General features: G+C 44.5%; 1 protein-coding gene across 2 annotated transcripts in view; it reads right to left on the reverse strand.

The window, feature by feature from the left end:
• Positions 1-27057, reverse strand: part of LOC126268110 (epidermal growth factor receptor) — a 706996-nt gene that overhangs the window by 651565 nt on the left and 28374 nt on the right. The window lies entirely within an intron of this gene.

Genomic DNA, 27057 nt, shown 5'->3' on the forward strand with positions numbered 1-27057 from the left:
ATCCCTTCATTCTGCAAGTCCAGGATGGCCAAATTACGACTGGCCCAAGGTATACACTCTAACAAGGGGACCCTCCATACTGTAAATCACGGATTTTGATGCGCTTTAAATATGTTGTGGAGGCACTTAACCTGAGTACCTGGCTATCCGGTTTTTTAGCGACGGGCCTTGGTTTTTGAGAAAAGCGATTTTGAAGTTCACTGCACGCTGTGTATACCCGTAACATTACGTGTATTTCGACTAAGTCAACGTAGCGCAGTGGTAAAGGTTCACGGCTACCGCGTTGGAAGTACCGTGTTCGAATCTTGCTCGTAAACTTTTTTTTCCAAACTCGACCAAATATTTCAATTTTATTTGAAATAATATCAACAAACAGTGTAACGTATGCGAAATTATAAAGATATTCAGGAATTATTTTTTTTAAACATTCATTCCGTTCTCTGTTGGAGTTCAAAATGTTCGTCGCTTCTTGTATTGCCTGAAGATTGGGATTAGAACAAAGAAGCTTTGACTTTCGCCTTTGGGACGGTAGGAAAGAGATTCTGACGTGAATGAAGGTGTAAGAGTGGATCGTCAGTGTGCCTGGGTAGGTAAATCGCTAGTGCACTTGCCTGCAGAAGACAAAATTTCTGCGATCGGTTCCCGGTCAAGCACATAGTTTAAGTGGTCTAGTAATTTTGAAATTAGCGCACACTTTGCTGCACAGTGAAAATCGGCTCTGGTCCCATATAATGTAGTTTGATATTTCTATCTTCCCTAAGCCTGGTGTGCATGAAACTATCGTACTAAAACCTATAGAGTGGCATGGCGATGTTGTGTCAAGGTCACCTTCGGCGCTTACTTCCAGCCTAGACTCTGAAGGCACACGCGGCCGGTATGGCATTCTGTTCCGTTTTATAATCCTACCAGCAGGATCAGGTATCAAAGTTGCGAGCTTCAGTGGGATTGATAAAATCGCGTAAAAATACTAATTTTCCTTCTTCTATTATTTGTTTCCGAAGGGCTAAGTCATTTTCCAAAATTTCCAACCATCTACAATCTATTCAACCGAGGCATTTAAGTTGGTAAACTTCATCACGGCCGTCTTCGTAACAGAGAAGCAGAATGTTCTTCGTCGCTTTCTGGGCCTAAGATCAGTTCTCTTCACATCTCAGCATATCGCCACGAGTAACTGCCTTTTGCAAGTCTCGCTGAAGTGATGCCGGCGGCTTCAGTCAGGAACCACGCGGCTCCTACGGTCGCAGGTTCGAATCGTGCCTCGGCCATGTATGTGTGTGATGTCCTTAGGTTAGCCGGCCAGAGTGGCCGTACGGTTCTAGGCGCTACAGTCTGGAGCCGAGCGACCGCTCCGGTCGCAGGTTCCAATCCTCCCTCGGGCATGGATGTGTGTGATGTCCTTAGGTCAGTTAGGTTTAATTAGTTCTAAGTTCTAGGCGACTGATGACCTCAGAAGTTAAGTCGCCTATTGCTCAGAGCCATTTGAACCGTTTGTCCTTAGGTTAGTTAGGTTTAAGTAGTTCTAAGTTCTAGGGGACTGAAGATCTCAGATGTCAAGTCCAATAGCGCTTAGAGCCATTTCAAACTTTTTTTTTTTTTTTTTTGAGCTGAAGTGACTAACATCTTTCATCATATTGGCATTCCAGCAGCCCTGATACCTTCTTTCCACCACTTTCATGTCTTGATGAAAGAGCTCACTTTTTTTCCTTACTGACATCACCAAGATCGTTGTTCAAAAATAAATCTTGAACCTCGTTCGTAAAATTTTCCAGCATATTGGCTACAACAGAAATATAAAGTGGGTCGTTTTTGTTGCTTGAGGACTTAGTAACAAACAATCTCCTTCAACGAGTCTCAACACTCACTCGCAGTCAGTTTTCATACATGGTTGGAATGGAACGTCATCTTTCGTATGTCAGGTACGACAAATACGCCGATTTCAGTATCGCTTGTGACTGATGAGAAAACGTCAAGGAGAGATACTCGAAACATTCTGCACCTCTGGACAGGCTGTCATACTCTGCTTCATCAGGCCCAGGTCAGTATTCATTGGCTGTAATGACGACCGTGTCTGCTCTGAAGGCAGGTACCGTCTTTAACGAGGGCTTCATAAGAAATCAAACAGTGAAGGAGTTGGTATTGTTCGCTCTAAGATATCCTCACGTTGTATTCCAACGGGGCAATACCTGTTCCCGAGGTTGGGAGGAACATCGCGGATTACCTTCGTGTAGGATGCGGCGCTTCCAAGTTCGCAAACCACGTTTAGAGGAGCTCACACGCTAGTGTAGTGAGCGGGTCCACAGATACACGGTGTGGGAAGCAGGGAGCCGCTGCCCCGGCCGGCTATGGGAAGTGGGTCACCCTCCGCTGGGCTGCGTCACGCAGGCTCAAAAACTCGGGCGCGGGTGTTCCTTCCTCCCAGCTGGCGCCGCCTCAGCTTCCTACCGCCTTCTGGAAGCCATCCGCCAGCGCTAACCACTGCATGAGCTGCGAAACTGCTACCCCAGCCGGCAAAACGAAGCTCCCCTGGCAAAACCGAGAGTGCAATAACTTCCTCATCCCGGAGGAGAACACCTTTACACTCATTAATAAAGCTCTCCTCCGGTGAAAAGAAACTGGAATAAAAGTAGAGCGAATCTAAGGCCGGTTTTACACTATCAAATTTCTTTGTCAAATATCTTTGTCAAAGATATTTGATGGTGTAACAGGGAAGTTTGTCAAACGGCGTCCAATATTTGATCAAATCTAGGGCCTCTCTGTAGATTTGATCAAAGAAGTCGCTTGTCTTCTGTTCACTACAATGTGACATGTTACCACATGGAGCGCCAGCATCGCTGCATTCTGTCGTCTGTAGTGTTTTTATAAACATTGCAGGTAAATACAATTGGTGTGTGCCGACCACTACAAAATTAATAGAGATGTATGAAGCTGATGAGGCGCTTTACAATGCGAGGCACGCTGAATACAAAAATAGATTACGAAGGTTGGAGACCTGACCTGATCTGACCTAACCTAACCTAACCCTCTCCTGTAGCAAGGAATCAGAGGGTTACAGTGAGCCGGTCTTCTGCAGATGTAGCAGTTCTTAAGTGAGTATTGTGCTTTGTGATATGAGGATACACTTCATTGAGCACATACTGAAACGTATGCTCATCCATTCGTAAGTAATTGATGTACGACTTGACGTCCTCCACTATAAGCTCATGTAACAAGTTTTGTGCAATGCTTTTATCGTGTCGTCGTAAAACCCACTGCTTTAGCCAGGTTTGTTTCCTTTTTTCCCCCTCTTCTCTTCCGTATATGCACACAATGCAATTGTGGTAAATGCAACTGCTGCGGTTAATAATTAGTTGTTGTTGTCAGCCATCTTGAACTTCGAAGAACCCCTTCTAGCGCTACGTCAAAGATCTTTGTCAAATATATTTGACGGAATATTTGATCACGTCTTTGGTCAAATCTTTGACAAAGAAATTTGATAGTGTAATACCGGCCTAAACTAAGCACTTTCATTCTGGAGAGAGACGAACTAACGACTGCAGTTTACTACCTATCATTAGACGTTAACAACAACACCATCAACAATTTTTCCGTTTATATCTGTTTCTCCTCACCTGTTAATGGGTATTACTACATTCCTACATTCCGTCGTTCCCCATTATTTAGCAAAATCTTCGGAATTTTGTTTCTGTTCATTCTTTTCAGATGTTCAAATGTGTGAATTCCTAAGGGGCAAACTGCGGAGGTCATCGGTCTCTAGACTTACACACTACTTAAACTAACTTATGTTAAGAAGAACACACACATCCATGCCCGAGGGAGGCGTCGAACCTCCGGCGGGAGGGCCCGCGAAATCCGTGACATGGCGCCTCAAACCGCACGACCATTCGTTCCATATTCTCCTCAATTTCTCCTGTGTTCTGTTAGTTGTACTGGAAATTTCCAGTACATCCGCATATCACTACTTTCTAATTTATCTAGAAGTGAGCAGCCTGCCATCACGAAACATTTAATTTCCTCTTATCTGATCTGTTTGTTGCCTAATTCTCTCTACCGTGCGTTAACGCGAGGAATGCCATCGATTGTCTGGTGCCATAGCCCACTGACCCGATGAAAACGTTCATCCTACGTTCCACATTGATTTCTACGATTATTTCACGCAGTCTACGTCTACATGTACATGGATACATGGATACTCGGCAAATCACATTTAAGTGCCTGGTAGAGGGTTCCTCGAACCATCTTCACAATAATTCTCTATTATTCCAGTCTCGTATAGCGCGCGGACAAAGCGAACACCTATACCTTCCCGTGCGAGCTCTGATTTTCCTTATTTTATTATGATGATTGTTTCTCCCTATGTAGATTGTCGTCAACAAACTATTTTTGCATTCGGAGGAGAAAATTGATGATTGAAATTTCGTGAGAAGATTCTGCCGCAACGAAAAACGGCTTTGTTTTACTGATGTCCATCCCAAATCCTGCATCATTTCAATGACACTCTCTCCCATATTTCGCGATAATACAAACCGTGCTGTCCTTCGAACTTCCTCGATGTACTTCGTCAATCCAATCTCGTAAGGATCCCACACGGCGCGGCAGTATTCTAAAAGAGTATGACGTCCTATGGCTCAGATTATGAGAAAAATAAATTATTAAACATTTTTCCACGATATTAAGAAGTTATATTTGTCATACGTCAAAGAAAGTACTGAAAGTCAAGGAATAATGCGATTGTAAAGAAAAACTATTATTTGTAACATAAGTATTATTATTATCTTTGTTGTTTTTGGTATCATCGTGAAACAAAAAGCGCCGGGCTCTCTCTTGCTTATCTCGTGCTGATAGGACGCCATTGGGCGCAATCTACATAGTAAGGTGGGTACATGTTTTATTAATTGAGCAGTAAGCTCCAATATATATTTAAAATATTGCTGTTCTTCATTGTAACGGTGACCTGCACCACATATTCCATTTGTTTGTCCAATAATTTTTAAAAGAATTTCAGACGCCGCGCCGGTAGCAGGCTGAACACCGTTGCACGGCGACAACTGACCGTCGTTAGGCGGCAATTTCAAATTATCGGCCGAGCGGTCTGAGCCGCTGCAGTCATGGACTGTGCGGCTGGGCCCGGCGGAGGTTCGAGTCCTCCCTCGGGCATGGGTGTGTGTGTTTGTCCTTACGATAATTTAGGTTAAGTAGGGTGTAAGCTTAGGGACTGATGACCTTAGCAGCTAAGTCCCATAAGATTTCACACACTTTTTTTTCTTCAAATTATCGTAATTATTATCCCGTTCTTTCCACGGGTGACACTAGAATCGGCGATATTATTTCTTTCATTTATGATTTATAGGAAAATGATATTTTCAAAGTACCTAACGATTCATTTAGACGATTTATGTTACGTGCAATAGGACTCAGACTTTGCCTGTACTAAGATGAAATTAAATCACACTAGGTCCTTACGTACTGAAAATGGTGAAATAGTTTTTTCTGTGTGTATATAGCCTATAATGATTAAGTGTTTCTGAGCACGGATTCGTCTAAGTAACTTCAATCATTATACAGTATCCCTCGCTACATTTTTGTGTAAAATGACAATTCCGCCAATGCACTACTCGTTTATACCTGGCGTACGCGATGTTACTGCCGTTCGTATATGTGCATATTGCTATCCCGTGACTTTGTTACCACAATGTAAAGGCTACATGTCTTTATTTGTGGAAAGCAAACGAGCAAGTGAATTATAGACTTCCATCTACATCCTTTTTCATTCTATAACGTCTCAGCTATTTAAGCAGAACATGTGGGGAGGTCAGTAACCTCTCATAATTTTTAGAAAAGTTTTCTACTCCAACAGGGTTTTAAACGGCAATCAACATTTTATTTTACCGTTATACATCTCTACAAAAAATAAAGTTCGCAACTCTTTGACATGATACGAAATACAGTGGTTTACCTACAAGTGACTTGAGTGCGTCTCGCAGACGGGGTGATTAGCCATTTCTCCTCTATTTAGCACCCACTCAGAAGTTCTCTCGCCAACGCCGTACGTGCATCATTTGTGGTTGGAGCACTGCCATGGAGTGGTTTATCCATTTTCTAGAACTGTTATTATTCGACAGTCGAGTAAGTCCAAATGGCAAACAAACTGGACAAACTGAAGATGCATTCTTCTCAAGCTCCGAAAAGCTGAAATAGCCTTCCATAAGAAAATAAAGGGTTTCAATTCGATCTCTGGACATCAGCGGACTGGTCACCCACACGGAACTGTTCTAGCGCATCCTGCGACACAACGCAATACTTTTGTTGCGCTGTTTCTCTAAACTCACGTGAGATCCTCCCACGTCTCCTGACATATTTGATACACGCATATTAAAAAAAAAAACCTGTTGTAAATTTAGAACACTATGCCAACTAATACATTTGTTTCGTTTCCCGGTGTTAGTCCCGCAAAGTAGCTTACTTGTACAGCGATTCTTGAGTTTTGCTCATCACGTCATCAGTATGGGATCCTTATCAGGTTAGATGAAAAACGCCGCGTTATGTCACGGGATTGTTTAGAATGTGAGCGAGCGTCACCGGGATGCTAAACAAACTCCACTGGCAGAAGCTACAAGAGAGGCGTGGTGCACCGCGGACAGGATTACTGCTGAAGTTCAGTGAGCGTGCACAGCAAAAGGCGAAGGGTCGGCCCACGTATTAATCCGTCCCACTTGTGTCTCGCGAAATGACCGCATACGGAGCTTCATCGGCGGCAGTCGTTCTCTCCATGCACCCATCTGCGAACAGAACGGGGAAAAAAAGGGGGGGGGGGGGGGACGAGAAAGATAGTGCTACCGCATGTGACCTCCGCCACACACGGTAAGGTGAACTAAGGAGCTGTGTTGCAGGTGGCGGCTGTGTCTTTTCAGATAATAATGACAGGCAGCCGAGCCAGTTAAATCACATTTCGAACACGGTTTCAAGCTACGGTGAATTTAGAAGGTGTGATCCACTTGAATCCGAAACTATGTCCCCAATGAAACCAGACCTAACGATGAAAGAGCGAACTCTTCCTGTGTCGGTTTCTCCAGACTCTGGTCTGAATGAAACTACGTGACTTAACTGAGCTGGTGATAACATTTTTTCCATGCGTTATCTGGTGCAAAGACAGATAAGATACTTATCTTGCTTTCGCTGCGGCCATAAAAAAATTCTGTACTGCTCGTAATCGAGTGGTATCACCTGGCACGGAACTACGGAGAACAGTTAATGTCTTGTAACATCATAGCTGGCGGCAACTGTGTGGCAGTTTGCTCTTACCATGTGAGCTACCTACCCGCACTTTTCAATGCAGCTCAAAGCTTCAGAGTGCCACTGCTTCTGTCCTTGCCAGTGAAAGGCAAACGTAGATGTTTTCATCTGTTACGAAGTTTCGTAATATTGTGCACTCGCCGCACAGTGAAAGATTCCTACTGGAAATATTGATTTTCATCTGATCAGTTCTTTGCCACATTCGGGGCCGGAAAGGTGTTGAGTGCAGTGCAATAAGTATATAAGGCAAGCAAACGAATTTCGTAACTCAGCGAGGTGTGTATTCTATATCCTCACATATTGAACCCGTAATTCTTCACATTTAGAAGCTTCGTTAAAAAAAAAAAAAAAAAAGTGTGTGATCACCTTTAGTCATCTGACCTGCATTCCTCATGTACGAAGTAACACAACACAAGACTATTCGCGAAACAGCATGTGGAGTACGAATCACCTTTCTAAAATAGTCATAACTAAAACATATCACCCAAGATCTACAACATATCATCCATTCAAAACTTACCTCATTTTCTCAGTGATTCGTCAGACCAAGTGATATTATTATGACAGAAGCATTTTGGTTCTTTCAGTAGCTCTTTACATACCTGCAAAAATAAAAAAATAAAATTAGTTAGACATAAAGTTGACGTAAGTATTTAGTTACAGCTTTATTTTACCCGTAGTCTTTAGACACATGGTTATGAACCTTATCTCCATTCGGAACTATTAGATAAAAAGATAATGTTAATAACGAACTTTCCTCAAAAAGATAAGCACCAAGCAGTTCGAGAACACGAGATATTTTTCGAAAGCAGATTGCTACGTAAAGACCTCATAACATTTTCCTAAACATACTAACGTACAACCGACAGCAAATACAATGTTCCCAAATGTTCGTCAAAAAGAGTACCGAAGATACAATGAAATTTTAACCTCAAGTTGTAACCAGAAGAAATTAACATTTTTGTTTGATATTCAGCTCTAAAATAAACAGCGGCAGCTATAATGGAGTTTATCGTAGAATGATGATGCGGTTTCAAGGGTTATACTGAGTGTCTGATATATAATGTACCTCACTGTGGCCAGCCTGTCTGACGTCTATATTCATTCGGCCATCGCTTCAAGCCTGTACTCTCTGTCTGAACTTGAGTAAGTCTGGATGACCCCACAGAACGAATACTAGCTACTTCACGACAATGGCACTTGCAAAGAACCACATGCGGGAGAAAGTGTGATAACGTGGGACTGAAATCAGGGGAGAGAATCTCAATACCTTGAAAGCATCGGAGAAATATACAGGTAAACAACAAGCATCTAGGCTACTTTTCATTATTATCGTAGAACTGAACTGACAGCAAACGAAAGACAACAGGAAGATAAATCGTTTCTTAAAGAAGTACCTAGGGGCTACAGGAGCCGGAATATAGACGTCGAGTATTTGCAAACGTAGCGAAGGAGGAAAACCAACTTCCAATTCTGTTCTTATACCGTTCACAAAAATGAGGCCGAGCCTAGTTCCAAAACATATAGTAACAAATTTTTCTCGTTTTCTTGAGATGCTATGCCGCGCGGGATTAGCCGAGCGGTCTCAGGCGCTGCCGGTTGGTCCCGGCGTAGGTTCGAGTCCTCTCTCGGGCATGGGTGTGTATGTTTGTCGTTAGGGTAATTTAGGTTAAGTAGTGTGTAAGCTTAGGGGCTGATGACCTTAGCAGTTAAGTCCCATAAGATTTCACACACATTTGAACTTTCTTTTTGAGATGCTATGTCGTGAATGGAACATGTAAAGTATAACTTTGTATATTATAATACGCGCTTCGTTCAGGTGATCATAATCTATAATAATCAAATTACTACATAAAAGCGGTTCTAGGCGCTTCAGTCTGGAACTGCGCGACCGCTTCGGTCGCAGGTTCGAATCCTACCTCGGGCATGGATGTGTGTGATGCCCTTAGGTTAGTTAGGTTTAAGTAGTTCTAGGTGACTGATGACCTAAGATGTTAAGTCCCATAGTGCTCAGAGCCATTTGAACCACTACATAAAATATATATTCAGTATGTTGAATATGAATTATTGTGTCCACAAATTTCGACTTCAGGCAATCTGGAGCTATTATAGCTGGAACAAAGGCTCTCCAGTGGGGCCGAAAGCTAGTGGGAAAAAACGAGTTAGGAACCTGCTGGGAAAGAGAGCTGCAGCTGTCTGCATCAGACGCCGTTGTCTGACATGGTACCGCGCCACAGCTGAGTTGTTTTCATCCAGTCTACACTCTTAAAGATTTTCCCTCAATCTAGAACTAGGCAGACATTGAGCATTACCGAAAAAGCTGATCGCTTAAACATTAACGATCCCAAACGCATGTGCTTAGCATTTACCCCACATCTAAAGCCGTTCCCAGTAATAAGCGGAAGGGAGAACCACACACTTATGCCAAAGAGTAAAGTAATTTAATAAAAAGCAATAGCCCAACTGGGGCAATATACTATTATCTCTCTCGTCATGATCATATCCTTACGTGTTCGTTTTCCAGGTTCCACTTTTCTTCAGTAACACATCTAAAGCTTTTCAGATATTTCATCCTCGTATCGTAGCTTAGTTTGCAGAACATTTAAACAGAAAAAATCAGCATCGTGTGATGAGTAACGAAGCAAGATTCAGGAAGACATAAGCAAGATCGGTGGACCTGTTAAAATGCAGAACAAATAATAATAATAATAACGATAAAAATTACTTCATCATTATCGTCATTATTGTTACTTTCAGCACATCGTTGTAACAGTGTGGCGACTTTTGGTACCTTTTCTAGACGAGGAACGAACAATAGGTTCCACAAGGTCAAATGAACGCTGTGGTAGACACAGCCTGTTTGCACACACAATCCGCGCGGGATTAGCCGAGAGGTGGCCGGCACGGTAGCTCAGCGTGTTCGTTCAGAGAGCCGGTTAGCCTCTGTAATAAAAAAACTGAGTGGAAGGATCAACCACCGAACTTGAATAGGATGTCTTGCAATGCTAGCAAGGACCAAACACAATGATCAATAAAAAAAATAAAAAAAGCGGTCTAAGGCGCTATAGTCATGGACTGAGCGGCTTGTCCCGGCGGAGGTTCGAGTCCTCCCTCGGGCATGGGTGTGTGTGTTTGTCCTTAGGATAATTTAGGTTAAGTAGTGTGTAAGCTTAGGGACCGATGACCTTAGCATTTAAGTACCATAAGATTTCACGCACATTTGAACATTTTTACACACACCAAAAAAAGTTTTGCATCGCCTCGGATGCGAGAATATATTGCTTCCTCCTACTTATACCTCCCGAGGAGAGCACGAATGTAAAATCAGAGAGATTCGAGCGCACACGGAGGCTTTCCGGCAGTCGTTCTTCAGGCGAACCGTACGTGACTGGGACAGGAGAGGGAGGTAATGACAGTGGCACATAAAATGCCCTCCGCCACACACCGTTGGGTGGCTTGTGGAATATAGATGTAGGTGTAGTGTACTATCCCAATCTTAGCTGGTTTCCCATTAGCGTTGTCTCAAAGAAGGGAATGGCAGAGGTGGAAGGACGTCCGTTGAGTGGTTGTGGCCGCAGTGATAGCCTACATTTCTCCAGACTCCCCGCAAACGTGACGTCACTTTGACGTCACACGCAGCTATCGAAGACCGCAGTAATCGCTATCGGATTTCATTAGCCCATACCGGATTCCGTATCGGAAATTACGTATATAAAGGTATACCGTTTCAATACAACGGCACATTCAAGATTTATTGAAAGGCATCACTCATGCTGCAGTTGTTATAATTAAACGTCACACAATGACGTATCGGCAGTTAAAGTCTTCATGGGCTACAACTTACAGGACAAAAGCTGCTATTTCATCGGTTCATCGTGGTGCAGTGGTTTATAATAACGTAGCTGGTTCGCATCTGGCGTCTCCGATTTTTTTCTCATTCGCGTTTCTAAAAGGTTCTGGTACTTCTTTATTAATTTCATAGAAATATGTTTTCTAATATCCAGTGTTACGTACATGTAAGACTGCTCTCTCCGTAAGAAGCATAAACAAGACTGACACATTAGCAAAAAATTTAAATCGTAACTTAGTCTCAAGCCATCTATAGTGAATAAAACACAAATTACGAGCAAGTTGTCATAAGAAACTTTTTTTCCGAAGAAACATCTTTAACCACAAATTGTTTTTTGTAATTTTGTTGTAACACATTATGGCAATACTGACGCGTTTTGAGGGATCCTCAGTGGATTGGTGTTTTGAAAAAGCATTTATTGATTGTACATAAGATAAGTGGGCTGTTGCTATAATTAGTCTGCCAGAATGGCTACCCGCCCTTTCGAATTTCAAATTAGAGACCAATTCCTGAAACTAGTTTACAGAACTTCTAAAAACAAACTTATTTTGTTGAGACACCTTATCTGTGTAATATATACGTTACTGGACTGATGCTGGGTGGCCTCAGCGTTGTTTTTTTTTTTTTCTGCGTGTGACGCCAAAATGATGTCACGTTTGCACCAAGTCTTGTGAACTGTAGGCTACCCGTGGCTGCAGCGGGGGCGGTGGTGTGGGGGCGGCCGGCCCGCCTGCCGGGTGTCCACCCGGAAGTCCGCCGGTGTGCTCGAATGCAGGACTCTGCGGGCCCCGAGGTCTGCCTGGCTCGCTACTAGTAACGCGCCAGGCTCATAACTGACGCCGAGCGTCTCTGGTGTGTGTAACAGGACGCACTGGGATGCTGGCAGTAAATCCTCGTCACAAGTAAATGCAGTTGGCCAATATCCTTTACTTAACCTATCTTTGGCACAGAAAGGGGTAAAATATGCTGCTATAACACTTCTTGATAAATTACCAGATGAAATAAAGTGTCTAGCAGACAGCAGTAATAGTTTCAAAAACAAATTGAAATCATACCTTCCTGAGAACTCCTTCTAAACCATAGATGAATTCTTGAATATGAGTAAATAAATCTGGAGATATAATATGCGCATTTTGTGCCATTTAAGGGAATGGGATGGATAATAGAAATATTTAGGTATAACACTATAACGTAAAAAAAAAACACCTTGTTTCCTGTGCGTATTTCATGTGCATTTGACACGTTCCACATCATAACGGTTTTTCCGTGATATTGATCAATGGAACACGTAACTAACTAACTAACGTAATTGTTCACACTACCAAAATCCTACACACCTAGAAACAAACGAAAAATCTGAACATAATGCTTGTACAGTAGAACTTAGATCAACCGTGATCTCTGGGACCAGAGGGTGGACAAGTCACAGAGTTCAAAACGATGTAAAAAAATCAAAATTACGTAAAAATTTACACTTAAATGCGGGGGGGGGGGGGGGGTGGGCAAAGCTTTTATGTTGTCTTGTTCAGATTTACAGGGTGGCTTGGGGCATTATCTAGCAATACAACTGCACGAGTTTATGTCAAGCGTAATTTAACAGCCGGAACAACATCATCAACAGTTCCTTAAGAAATCACCATTCGTCCAAGCACTTTTTTTGAGCGTACATGCTGACATTTTTATGTTTTCGAAGGCTCTTTCTTGGTTTCTTAGAACAGGCGATTACAGATATCAATTTATCACCACTTGTACTGCTGCATCTTGCAATGGTTAAGCTGTGCCGTGCTACTATTGTGCCTTTGGTTGTTTCATTCTTTGAAGCCAAGGGTTTTAGAGGCAGCATTTTTATAGTTTAGCCCAGTCTCTTCAATGACGTATAACTGATCAGCACCAGTTATCGCCAGAAGATGGTTTTTCACCCCAAGTAGCAACTTGTTAAACGTTTTTCCACATGTGAAAATAAACATGCCCATGCAACTAGGAACAAACGTCTACTGAAAGTTAAAAACCTTGCAATCGAGAAAATCTTGTCAATACTGTGTTTATCTGTCTGTCCGCTACACTATTACTCTGATACATACCAATAACCAGTAAGTTCACACGTGGCTCTGAGCACTATGGAACTTAACATCTGTGGTCATCAGTCCCCTAGAACTTAGAACTACTTAAACCTAACTAACCTAAGGACACCACACACATCCATGCCCGAGGCAGGATTCGAACCTGCGACCGTAGCAGTCGCGCGGTTATGGACTGAGCGCCTTAACCGCGAGACCACCGCAGCCGGCAATCAGTAAGTGAAATCAAATTAAGTACAAGTGCTGTCGAAAACAAGTTACAAGATAAATACTGTTTGAAATAGAAGCTATTGGAACTCACAAAAATCCATTTTCAAGGCAGGTAAAATTGATAGAGAAACTCAGGGAATTTACAAAAATCACTTTTTTCCCTCGTAAAAGATCTGCTGTTTCAAGGTCCAAGGCAGTGGACGACCGACGAAGCATGGCTTAAGTGTCCACAAGTTAAATAACTAGTTTTAAAAATATGTAGAATTTTAGTTGCAACAGAAACCTGTATCTAAAGAAATAACGATAGTATGTTACACAGCGCTTAAATGTGTAGAACTCTAAATATTTACAAATGCCTCACAAAACACAAACTCATGTCTAACAAGAACCATGTAGCACGCGCATCCGCGTCATCATGTTCTATGCGTATCTGCCTGGCACAGAGACAGCTAACACATACCTACGAGAAAAGTCGCGGACATTCTAGTGATCTCGAAACGTTATTCTGTCTGGCATTTGTTGGAGAAAAGTCGCAAAAATTCTACTGTTTTCTTGTACATAGAAACTTCGACTGTGGCCGAGCGGTTCTAGGCGCTTCAGTCCGCAACCGCCCGCCTGCTACGGTCGCAGGTTCGAATCCTCGGGCATGGATGTTTGTGATGTCCTTAGGTTAGTTAGGTTTAAGTAGTTCAAAGTCTAGGCGACTGATGACCTCCGATGTTGAGTCCCATAGTGCTTACAGCCATTTGTACCATTTTTTTAAACTTTCGATACGTAACCTTATACACTACTCGGCATTAAAATTGCTACACCAAGAAGAAATGCAGATGATAAACGGGTATTCACTGGACAAATATATTATTCTAGAACTGACATGTGATTACATTTTCACGCAATTTTGGTGCATAGATCCTGAGAAATCAGTACCCAGAACAACCACCTCTGGCCGTAATAACGGCCTTTTACGCCTGGGCATTGAGTCACACAGAGCTTGGATGCAGTGTACAGGTACAGCTGCCTATGCAGCTTCAACACGATACCATACTTCATCAAGAGTAGTGGCTAGCGTATTGTGATGAGCTAGTTGCTCGGCCACCATTGACCAGACGTTTTCAATTGGTGAGAGATATGGAGAATGTGCTGGCCATGACAGCAGTCGAACATTTTCTGTATCCAGAAAGGCCCGCAACCTGCGGTCGTGCATTATCCTGCTAAAATGTAGGGTTTCGCAGGGATCGAATGAAGGGTAGAGCCACGGGTTGTAACCCATCTGTAATGTAACGTCCACTGTTCAAAGTGCCATCAATGAGAACAAGAGGTGACCGAGACGTGTAACCAATAGCGCCCCATACTATCACGCCGGGTGATACGCCAGTATGGCGATGACGAATACACGCTTAAAATGTGCGTTCACCGCAATGTCGCCAAACACGGATGCGACCGTCATTATGCTGTAAACAGAACCTGAATTAATCCGAAAAAATGAGATTTTGCCATTCTTGAACCCAGGTTCGTCGTTGAGCTCACAATCGCAGGCGCTCCTGTCTGTGGTTCAGCGTCAAGGATAACCGCAGCCACGGTCTGATAGTCGAACTCGTCGAACAGTTCGTGCAGATGGTTGTTGTCTTGCAAACTTCCCCATCTGTTGACTTAGGGATCGAGACGTGGTTGCACGATCCGTTACAGCCCTGCGGAATAGTGATACGATGCCGTTGGTATAGAGCACAGCGTTCCATATTACCCTCCTGAACCTACCGATCCCATATTTTGCTAACAGTCATTGGATCTCGACCAACGCGAGCAGCAATGTCGCGATACGATAAACCGCAATCGCGATAGGCCACAATGCGACCTTTATCAAAGTCGGAAACGTGATGGTACGCATTTCTCCTCCTTACACGAGGCATCACAACAACGTTTCAGCAGGCAACACCGGTCAACTGCCGTTTGTGTATGAGAAATCGGTTGAAACTTTCCTCATGTCAGTACGTTGTAGGTGTCGCCACCGGCGCCAGCCTTGTGTGAATGCTCTGAAAAGCTAATAATTTGCATTTCACAGCGTCTTCTTCCTGTTGGTTAAATTTCGCGTCTGTAGCACGTCATCTTCGTGGTGTACCAATTTTAATGGCCAGTAGTGTAAATACAGACTATTGGCCGAATAGGAAGCTAGTTTTCATTCAGAAGCAGAAATATTAAGATTATTGATTACTTTTTATTACGGTAAAAGTATAGGTAGCTCGAGATATGTTTAACGCCCCCTCCTTGATGTTTTTCTGTGTCCTCCACTGCCAAGAACAGAAACTGTAGAAGATGCCGGTGACTGCTTATGGCGGTCTGTATACGCATTTCTTCATGCGATACTGAAATCAGTCGCTAGACTGAAGTACTGACCAAAAAATATCATGTTGTCCTGTGTACGCTATACTCAAATGATGCAAATGGCTCTGAGCACTATGGGACTTACTGCAGTACTTACTGCAACTTACATCCTTCTGAATCTGCGTAGTGTATTCATCTCTTGGTCTCCCTCTACAATTTTTACCCTCTACGCTGCCCTCCAATGCTAAATTGGTGATCCCCTGATGCCTCAGAACATGTCCTACGAACCAGTCCCTCCTTCTAGTCAAGTTGTGCCACAAACTCCTCTTCTCCCCAATTCTATTCAATACCTCATCATTAGTTATGTGATCTACCCATCTAGTCTTCAGCATTCTTCTGTAGCACTACATTTCTAAAGCTTCTATTTTCTTCTTGTCCAAACTATTTATCGTCCATGTTTCACTTCCATACATGGGTACACTCCATACAAATACTTTCAGAAACGATTTCCTGATACTTAAATCTTTACTCGAAATTAGCAAATTTCTCTTCTTCAGAAACGCTTTCCTTGCCATTTCCAGTCTACATTTTATATCCTCTCTACTTCGACCATCATCAGTTATTTTGCTCCCCAAATAGCAAAACTCCTTTACTACTTTAAGTGTCTCATTTCCTAATCTAATTCCCTCAGCATCACCCGACTTAATTCGACTACATTCCATTATCCTCATTTTGCGTTTGTTGACGTTCATCTTATATCCTCTTTCAAGACACTGTCCATTCCGTTCAGCTGCTCTTCCAAGTCCTTTGCTGTCTCTGACAGAATTACAGTGTCATCGGCAAACCTCAATGTACTAGAAGTACTTAAACCTAACTAATCCAAGGACATCGCACACGTGCAAGCCCGAGGCAGAATTCGAACCTGCGACTGTAGCGGTCGCGTGGATCCAGACTGTAGCGCCTAGAACGGCTCTGCCACCCCGGCCGGCACGCTATACTCCATGTTCAGCACTATTCCCTACACGAAAATTCATAAAATCCGCCATTACACTAGGGGTCGGTGTGCTCCTGAGATAGGAAAGGATCTGCATGCGCCTCTTGCCTAGTGGACTCGAGCCTCGAGGGGCGTGCGTGCGTTTAGTAGGTGTCGGTGCGCAGGTTGGCAGCCGTGGGGGCAACGGAGCGCGTCCGAGGCGTCGGATTGCAGGCCCAGCCGCAAGCGCAACACGGAGAGAGGCGCTGCCTGCTGCAGACACTCACGCGTGGCGTTCGTCCCTGCACCACTCCACACCCGACGCTTCTAACCATTTTCAGTTTTATCTGCGTCTCTTCAACTCATCCTCCTACTTCCTTGAAATAACAAACATTACCCCACGTTCGCTGAACACAACGGCACCCATTCGGGGAGAGCGGGAGGTAGGAGGATGTTGGAGCCCTCCTTTCCTGCTCCCTCAGTCAACGACGCTGTAACACAAAAGTAAGTGACACCCGCGTACACGTACGTTAAACAAACGTATTGTCGTGGTCTTCAGCCCGACATTGCTTTGACGTGGCTCTTCACGCTTGTCTTTTCTATGCAAGCCTCTTTAACACGTCGTACCTAATGCAACCTGCTTCTTTGGAGCTGCATACTGTACTCAAGCCATTTTTACCTCCGCGCCCCTCATTTCCTTCTGTGGTGTCACCGCCAGACACCACACTTGCTAGGTAGTAGCCTTTAAATCGGCCGCGGTCCGTTAGGATCGCCACTATCAGTGATTGCAGACCGAGTGCCTCCACACGGCAGGTTCAAACGGTTCAAGTGGCTCTGAGCACTATGGGACTTAACTGCCGTGGTCACTCCCTGAACTTGGTGCAGGGAGTGGCAACTGACCCTTAACATAGACAAATGTAATGTATTGCGAATACATAGAAAGAGGGATCCTTTATTGTATGATAATATGATAGCGGAACAAAGACTTGTTGCAGTTATTTCTGTAAAATATCTGGGAGTATGCGTGCGGAACGATCTGAAGTGGAATGATCATATAAAATTAATTGTTGGTAAGGCGGGTACCAGGTTCAGATTCATTGGGAGAGTCCTTAGAAAACGTAGTCCATCAACAAAGGAGGTGGCTTACAAAACACTCGTTCGACCTATACTTGAGTATTGCTCATCAGTGTGGGATCCGTACCAGATCGGGTTGACGGAGGAGCTAGAGAATATCCAAAGAAGAGCGGCGCGTTTCGCCACAGGGTTATTTGGTAACCGTGATAGCGTTACGGAAATGTTTAGCAAACTCAAGTGGCAGACTCTGCAAGACAGGCGCTCTGCATCGTGGTGTAGCTTGCTCGCCAGGTTTCGAGAGGGTGCCTTTCTGGATGAGGTATCGAATATATTGCTTCCTCCTCTTATACCTCCCGAGGAGATCACGAATGTAAAATCAGAAAGATTCGAGCGCGTACGGAGGCTTTCCGGCAGTCGTTCTTCCCGCGAACCAAACGCGATTGGGACAGGAAAGGGATGTAATGACAGTGGCACGTAAAGTGCCCTCCGCCACACACCGTTGGTGGCTTGCGGAGTATAAATGTAGATGTAGATGTAGTCCCCTAGAACTTAGAACTACTTAAACCTAACTAACCTAAGGACATCACACACAGCCACGCCCGAGGCAGGATTCGAACCTGCGACCGTAGCGGTTGCGCGGTGCCAGACTGTAGCGCCTAGAACGGCTCGGCCACTCCGGCCGGCTTACGACTTTCATTCATTTGACGTAATACACGAGAGTATTTCAGTTTTTACGAGACTGTAACATCAGCAACCACACTCAGCCGGTAAGAGTGGCCGAGCGGTTCTAGGCGCTTCAATCTGGAACTGCACAACCGCTACGGTCACAGGTCCGGATCCTGCCTCGAGCATGGATGTGTGTGATGTCCTTAGGTTAGTTAGGTTTAAGTAGTTCTAAGTTCTAGGGGACTGATGACCTCAGCTGTTAAGTCTCATAGTGCTCAGAGCCATTTGAACCATTTTGAACCACACTCATCAGCCACCGTAATACGAGGAACTAAAAGTGATCTTACGAGAGCTGCCAGAGTGACTAACGGAGGAACAAGTGAGAGAAGATTCTCTGAATGTAAATTCACGTTCCTGTATGACTAACAGTATAAGGAGAGGGATGGAAACACGTAGAAACTTGCACTAAAATCGAGTTATTGCGTCATTTTGCAAAGAGATAAATACAACGAGCCTATTTACGTTCTAAAACACTTCTGGGACACCAGAGTCAAAGGTAAAACTTATAAGAGCAGTGATGAACCGGCACAATTGAAATGCTGCTAACGATTTTATCATATTGCCAACTACCATTGAAAGGCGACTAAGTGTGTGGGGTAGGCTCGCCCGGTTGGACGTGCGGTCTAACGCACGGCTTTCCGGGCAGGAAGGAGCGCCTGGTCCCCGGCACGAATCCGTCCGGCGGATTTGTGTCGAGGTCCGGTGAACCGGCCAGTCTGTGGATGGTTTTTAGGCGGTTTTCCATCTGCCTCGGCGAATGCGGGCTAGTTCCCATTATTCCGCCTCAGTTACACTATGTCGGCGATTGCTGCGCAAACAAGTTCTCCACGTACGCGTACACCACCATTACTCTACCACGCAAACATAGGGATTACACTCGCCTGGTGTGAGACGTTCCCTGGGGGGTCCACCGGGGGCCGAACCGCACAGTAACCGTGGGTTCGGTGTAGGGCGGCGGAGGGGTGAAGTGGACGGCGGCTGTCGTCTTGGGGTTGTGGACCACTGCGGCAGCGGCGGGGACCCAGCCTCTCCGTAGTTTCTAGGTGCCCGGTTAACATACAGTACAATACAATACGAATTTGTGGGGTGCACCAAGTGTGCGGAAGCACCGTGACAGCTGTCGACTACGTGAACGTTATTGAGGAGCTCCTGCATTCCTTCGTGCTCAATGTTTTCCCCGAGGGCGCTCACGTCTTCCTGCAGGATGGTTGTCTGAGTCACAAGGCAGGAACAGAGCTACAGTGGTTTTGGAAGCACGATAGTTATCTCATGCCGAAGTCTCGGGCACCAACTTCGGCTGATGCGAAACCGGTGAAACGCATCTTTGACGGTATCGGGCGCCCATTTTGCGCTCACAAACCACCAGTCCGTAATTTACGGCCTATCCGTCGACCCTTGGAAACCTACCGAGAACTTGTCGAACCCACGGCACACAGAATCGGTGCTGCATTGCATTCCAAAAGATGGAGCAATCCGCTATTTGAGCGACGGGCATAACGCTTGGCCTCGTCAGTCTGTATTTCCACGATACGTGCCGCTCTGTAGAACTGGACTACTCGCTGACGGAAGGAGCCCGCGGCCGGTAAACAGCGTGCGCAAGGAGCCGGCGCTGGAGGGGGCAGGCGCTGCTAACAGGCTTAAGTGGCGGAATTGCCGCCGTGACGCGCCCGGCCGACGGCGGCGGCGACGGCGACGAAGCGCCTGAGATTCGGGACGGCGAGCCGGGTCCCGCCGGCCGCGCGCGGTCTGCGATGCGCAAGCGCAGAGGGTGGCGGGCCCGGGGGGAACCCCCGGCGACTCTCCACGGTACTCGCGCAGCCGCGCCACCTCCTGCGAGGTATCAGCTGCAGGCCAGCGCGGCTCCGGAGGCACCGAAGTGGCGCCAAACTGACATGTACGTGTCCAGGAGCGAATCTGGAGTAAGCTGAGCGTGGCACTGAAACAATCACTAATGTAAATGTCTCCGGTTGCTAAGACTGCTCGTCTTTACTAATATTACACTGCCGGTCAGTTATTACTGTTTCGATTTTAAATGTCCTCCAGCATTGTACAATTCAGCAATAAGGATGGACCTACATATGTTCAAGTGATAACGTCCAACTTCGATCCGATGCTCAGTGAACTACTTCCGCATTTGTCGCTCTTGCGTACATTTCCCGTCACTTCAGCAGAAAAAACAGTACTAAAAAATGGAACGTTTCCGAGAGATATCTAATGCGGTATATCACCAAAACTGACATTCCCTTGAAACAGCATCCTTAAAGTTGTAATACAAAAAACGAGAATAATGGAATGTAGTCGAATTAGATGATGCTGAGGGAATTAGATTAGGAAATGAAACGCTTAAAGTAGTAAATGAGTATTGCTACTTGGGGAGCAAAATAACTGATGATGGTCGAAGTAGAGAGGATATAAAATGTAGACTATCAATGGCAAGGGAAGCGTTTCTGACGAAGAGAAATTTGTTGACATCGGGTATAGATTTAAGTGTCAGTAAGTCGTTTCTGAAAGTATTTGTATAGTGTGTAGCCATGTACGGAAGTGAAACAGGGACGATAAATAGTTTAAACAAGAAAAAACAGAAGCTTCCGAAATGTGGTGCTACAGAAGAATGCTGAAGATTAGATGTGTAGATCACATAACTAATGACGAGGTATTGAATAGAATTGGGGAGAAGAGGAGTTTGTGGCACAACTTGACTACAAGAAGGGGTCGCTTGGTAGGACATATTCTGAGGCATCAAGGGATCTCCAGTTTAGTATTGGAGGGCACCGTGGAGGGTAAAAATAGTAGAGGGAGACCAAGAGATGAATAAACCTAACAGATTCATAAGGATGTAGGTTGCAGTAGGTACTGGGAGGAGAATAAGGTTGCACAGGATAGAGTAGCATGGAAAGCTGGACTGAAGACCACAACAGCAATATCCATAGTGAACCTGAGTTCGACAAGATATGGGTCATACAAGACAGAGCTCGACCCCATCGAAGCGAGAGAGTGTTTGATGTCCTGGAGGAGCGCTTTGGGGACCGCATTCTGGCTCTGGGGCACCCAGAGGCAGCTGGCATAGTCCTCGATTGGCCGCCATATTCTCCGGATCTGAACATATGCGACTCCTTTTTGTGGAGCTGTATCAAAGACAAGGTGTACAGCAATAACCGCAAAACCACTCCTGAGATGAAACAGCCATTTAGTAGGTGGTTAACAGCATCGATGTTCCGACACATCAGATATATCGAAGATGTCCTAACAAAAATTCAAATATGTGTAGTGACGTTTACATGTTGACTGTGTGCACGCCGTAGTTTGTAACAGATTTACGTTTTTTTTCATATGTTTTATTCGCATTACACCTTCTAAAATATTCACTGTTCCTCCAGTAACAGCCTGTTCATTGCGATCAGTATTGACAATACTTTTAAGAACGAAGTGTTGAGTTGTATCTGAATTGGAGATTTACAATGCTACTTCAAGCAAGTGATGCACGAGGGTTTGTTGTTGTTTATTGACGCGTCATTTCCTACAATGAATGTTTTGAAAAACATTAATTCTGCCACGTTTTTACCATAACAGCCATTTAGTAGGTGGTTAACAGCATCGATGTTCCGACACATCAGATATATCGAAGGTGTCCTAACAAAAATTCAAATATGTGTAGTGACGTTTACATGTTGACTGTGTGCACGCCGTAGTTTGTAACAGATTTACGTTTTATTTCATATGTTTTATTCGCATTACACCTTCTAAAATATTCACTGTTCCTCCAGTAACAGCCTGTTCATTGCGATCAGTATTGACAATACTTTTAAGAACGAAGTGTTGAGTTGTATCTGAATTGGAGATTTACAATGCTACTTCAAGCAAGTGATGCACGAGGGTTTGTTGTTGTTTATTGACGCGTCATTTCCTACAATGAATGTTTTGAAAAACATTAATTCTGCCACGTTTTTACCATAACAGCCATTTAGTAGGTGGTTAACAGCATCGATGTTCCGACACATCAGATATATCGAAGGTGTCCTAACAAAAATTCAAATATGTGTAGTGACGTTTACATGTTGACTGTGTGCACGCCGTAGTTTGTAACAGATTTACGTTTTATTTCATATGTTTTATTCGCATTACACCTTCTAAAATATTCACTGTTCCTCCAGTAACAGCCTGTTCATTGCGATCAGTATTGACAATACTTTTAAGAACGAAGTGTTGAGTTTTATCTGAATTGGAGATTTACAATGCTACTTCAAGCAAGTGATGCACGAGGGTTTGTTGTTGTTTATTGACGCGTCATTTCCTACAATGAATGTTTTGAAAAAAACATTAATTCTGCCACGTCTTTGCCATAACGTGCTGCGTAAGATCGCTGAAAGCTTTTTGCCAGTCTTCAGACTTAACTTTGTTCAAAAATGGCTCCGAGCACTATGGGACTTAACTTCTGAGGTCATCAGTCCCCTAGAACTTAGAATTACTGAAATCCTAACTAACCTAAGGACATCACACACATCCATGCCCGAGGCAGGATTCGAACCTCCGACCGCAGCAGTCGCGCGGTTCCGGACTGAAGCGCCTAGAACCGCTTGGACATAACTTTGTTAAGAGGTTTGTTGGTGAGTGCCTCGATTGCAGATAAGTTTTATTACTGTTATTATTATTATTGCTGTTGTTATTTGTAGCTGGCAACGTATCCTTTAATTTGAGACACCATCAAGTGTATTCGGTTGAGATGGCAGTGACAAGGTGCTTCTAATTATATTTTGACACCTCGTATACGTCGTGTTTGCGAAACTGTGGATCATGGGGAGATAGTAGATTCATAAGATTCGCGTTTTTAAATTTTATCACTGATTTCGATGTTCGACGCTGAAGCTAGTCATCTCGTCTTTCGCTTCTGACGTGCTAGGCTTCTTGTCAATAACAACACAATGGTGGGGAGCATTGTCATGAACTGTTGTTGACAGTGTAGGCACGTATCGTGCGAATCGTTTCTCTCTACTGACCCAATACGTTAGTGCCCCGGCCGAGAGAGCAATTTGAACTTTTCGACTAATAGTATTTGTAGAGCTTTCTTCTGACATTGTTCAGTGTCACATTGCACAGAGCAAAGAATAGTAGTAGCAGATAGAATATTAACCCCGCAACTGTAAGAAACAAAATCTCAGTGTGGGACGAATGATTCCACAGGAACAATAAGCCACGGGAAACGGCAGTACACTCGAAGCTGGAAGTGTTACGGCGATGGCAGTAGTGGCTTGGCAACAGCGAGCAGCTGCTGAGGCTACAGGTGTCGCGGCATTGTCGAAATGCGTAGGCCGTCAGTGCTCGAGTAATTCTGAACAGACTGTGCCGTAGATGGAGAGAGCGACAGCGGGGTCGTTGTCCGTAACACTGCGCCGTCTGTTGACGGTGGACGGGGCTGAGGGGGGAGGGGGGGGGGGGGGGGGGGGGAGGGCACGCAGGCGGTCAGCGCCGGGCGCTGCCATCACAACACAAGCACTGCTGTAGCGGGTGTAAGAGCTCCGCAAGTTCTAGCAAATGATTACGCAGGCCAAACATGAAAAAACGGTTTCAACACGAGCGGCTTTTTGTCGAGGTTTTTAGTAGCTGCGTCGTAACAGTGACTGAATGGTTGCCAGACTATAGATTGAAACATGTGTGGTCAGTCATGCGTTTTTACTTGTCACTGTCTACTTGTTTCACCTCTGGAAATCGTTGTCAGCCCTTTCGCCGCTACAGAGGAGCTCATCGCATTCTGTGCTGAGGCGGCTTTTGTTATCACTGTACTGCTCTACAAATACTGGTGCCTGTGCTGAGAGACTGGTTTCCGACCGGTAAGAAAAACTTATTACCCGACTTCTTGACAACTATTAGACGAAAACATTCGTTTTTCTCGCATCTACTTACTGATACCTTCACTCTATAATGAACTGAATTCCTTTTCGTTATACGTTATACTTACTCCGCTGTATCAAATTAAGTAAAAACCTTTACCCGAAATTTAAACAGTTTGTATTGGTAAAAACGCAGTTCATAAACTTTGCATTTGGTCGAGTTTCGCTGATAAATTGTAGCAAATGAAATGTAGATAATATACGGAAATTTTATTTAAAATTGAGACTAGAACGTATCTCATTTCGTTCTCGAGTTATTGGATTTTATGTCTGAAGTAACACGAAGACATAATTTATTTCATAATAAGCTGTTATTCTTGCAATTTATGCTAAAGCGATGTACTAAAGACTAAGCAAGTTAATATTTACCATATTAAAATAATTTTATATATGATATTGTTACTGCAACTGTGAGAAGTTAAAAGTAGGAGCGGCAGCAAGTTACACTGTGTGAGAGGTGAAGAAAATAAGAACCCAATCCTGGATACGTGCCTGGCTTCACCTTACATCTACATGATATGTAGCGTCGGACATCGGTCCGCAGTCAAGTCGTCGGGACTAAAACGTCGTCTCCTCTCCATCTGTAGCGAAAACAGTTCTGGTGATGTAAATACACTATTTGATCAAAAGCTTCCGGCCACCTGTCTGAAAATGACTTACAAGTTCGTGGCCTCCTCCATCGTTGATGATGGAATTCAATATGGTGTTGACCCACCCTTAGCATTTATGACAGCTTCCGCTCTCGCAGACATACGTCCTATCAGGTGCTGGAAGGTTTCGTGGGGAATGACAGCCAATACTTCACGGAGTGCTGTACTGAGGAGAGGTATTGATGTCGGTCGGTGAGGCCTGGCACGAAGTCGACATTCCAAAACATCCCAAAGGTGTTCTATAGGATTCAGGTCAGTATAATCTGGGCAGGCCAATACATTACAGGGATGTTATTGTCGTGTAACCACTCCGCCACAGGCCGTGCATTATGAACCGATGCTCGATCGTGTTGAAATATGCAATTGCCATCGCCGAATTGCTCTTCAACAGTGGGAAGCATGAAAGTGCTTAAAACATAAATGCAGGCGTGCGCTGTGATAGTGCAAAACAACAAGGGGTGCAAGCCCCCTCCGTGAGAAACAAGACCACACCATAACACCGGGCATTCGCCATACCTACACCCTGCCATCGGATCGCCACGTTGTGTGCCGTGATTCGTCACTCCACGCGCTTTTCCACTGTTCAATCGTCCAATGGTTTACGCTCCTTACACCAAGCGAGGCGTCGTTTGGCATTTACCAGCGTGATGTGTGGCTAATGAGCCGCCGCTAGACCATGAAATCCATGTTTTCTCACCTCCCGCCTAACTGCCATAGTACTTGCAGTGGATCCTGATGCAGTTTGGAATTCCTGTGATCCAAAGACTGAGATATGAACCCCGAAGCCCAGATTTGAACCCCATTGAGTATATCTAGCATGTCACGGAACAGAGACCCGTGCCACTGATCCTGCACCCAAGAACAGAACACGGCTGGCTACCGCTCAGCGAACGAGCTGGTATCAGTTTCTTCCAGGGGAGTCCCAGGGACTTGCAGAATCATTGCCGGCCTTCGTGGCCGAGCGGTTCTAGGCGCTTCAGTCTTGAACCGCGCGACCGCTACGGTTGCCTCGGGCATGGATGTGTGTGATGTACTTAGGTTAGGTTTAAGTAGTTCTACGTTCTAGGGGACTGATGGCCTCATATGTTAAGTCCCATAGTGTTCAGAGCCATCTGAAACATTTTTATGCAAATTCATTTCCACTGCGTCCCAGTGCAGTCCGCAGGCCCAGATGAGGCTCCACGTGATATTAGGTGCCTATCCCATTACATTTGCTAAGTCAGTGTATTTCTTGCTAACACTTTGCTATGATTTATCTACACATAAAATTACCTACAAAAAGTAAACGAGTCTGTGATGAATTTCAGTAGATGTTTCCTATGTTTAGTGCAGGGGCCGTATCGAGCCGAGGATGTCGCACCTGGTGAGATCTGAGCTGGACAGTTCCATATCGAACGTTCTTTGTATTGCTAATACGCCTCCACTGCGAAACAGGAGTAACAGTTAATAATGCTCGGTTGAGGGGGAGGCAGTTAAACGTGTAAGTACGCTGTTTAGGTTTTTGTGTTGGTAACGTTACGTAGCGCTCTGTATGAAAATCACTGGCTGTGCTGTGTGCAATCTGTGGCTGGTTGGCATTGTTGGAATATTCGCTATTGTAGTGTTGGGCAGTTGGATGTGAACAGCGCGTAGCGTTGCGCAGTTGGAGGTGAGCCACCAACAGTGGTGGATGTGGAGAGAGAGATGGCGGAATTTTGAGAGCGGACTATCTGGACGTGTTTCCAAAAGAAAGAGGAAATTTGTAATACTGTATATCATGAACTGATTATACAGGGTGTTACAAAAAGGTTCGGCCAAACTTTCAGGAAACATTCCTCACACAAAAATAAAGAAAATATGCTCTGTGGACATGTGTCCGGAAACGCTTAATTTCCATGTTAGAGCTCATTTTAGTTTCTTCCACCTACGCTCAATGGAGCACGTTATCATGATTTCATACGGGATACTCTACCTGCGCTGTTGTGTCGTACTTGTAAAGTACGACACAACATGTGGTTCATGC

Source organism: Schistocerca gregaria, chromosome 4 (assembly GCF_023897955.1).
Source record: "Schistocerca gregaria isolate iqSchGreg1 chromosome 4, iqSchGreg1.2, whole genome shotgun sequence".
NCBI lineage: Eukaryota > Metazoa > Arthropoda > Insecta > Orthoptera > Acrididae > Schistocerca > Schistocerca gregaria.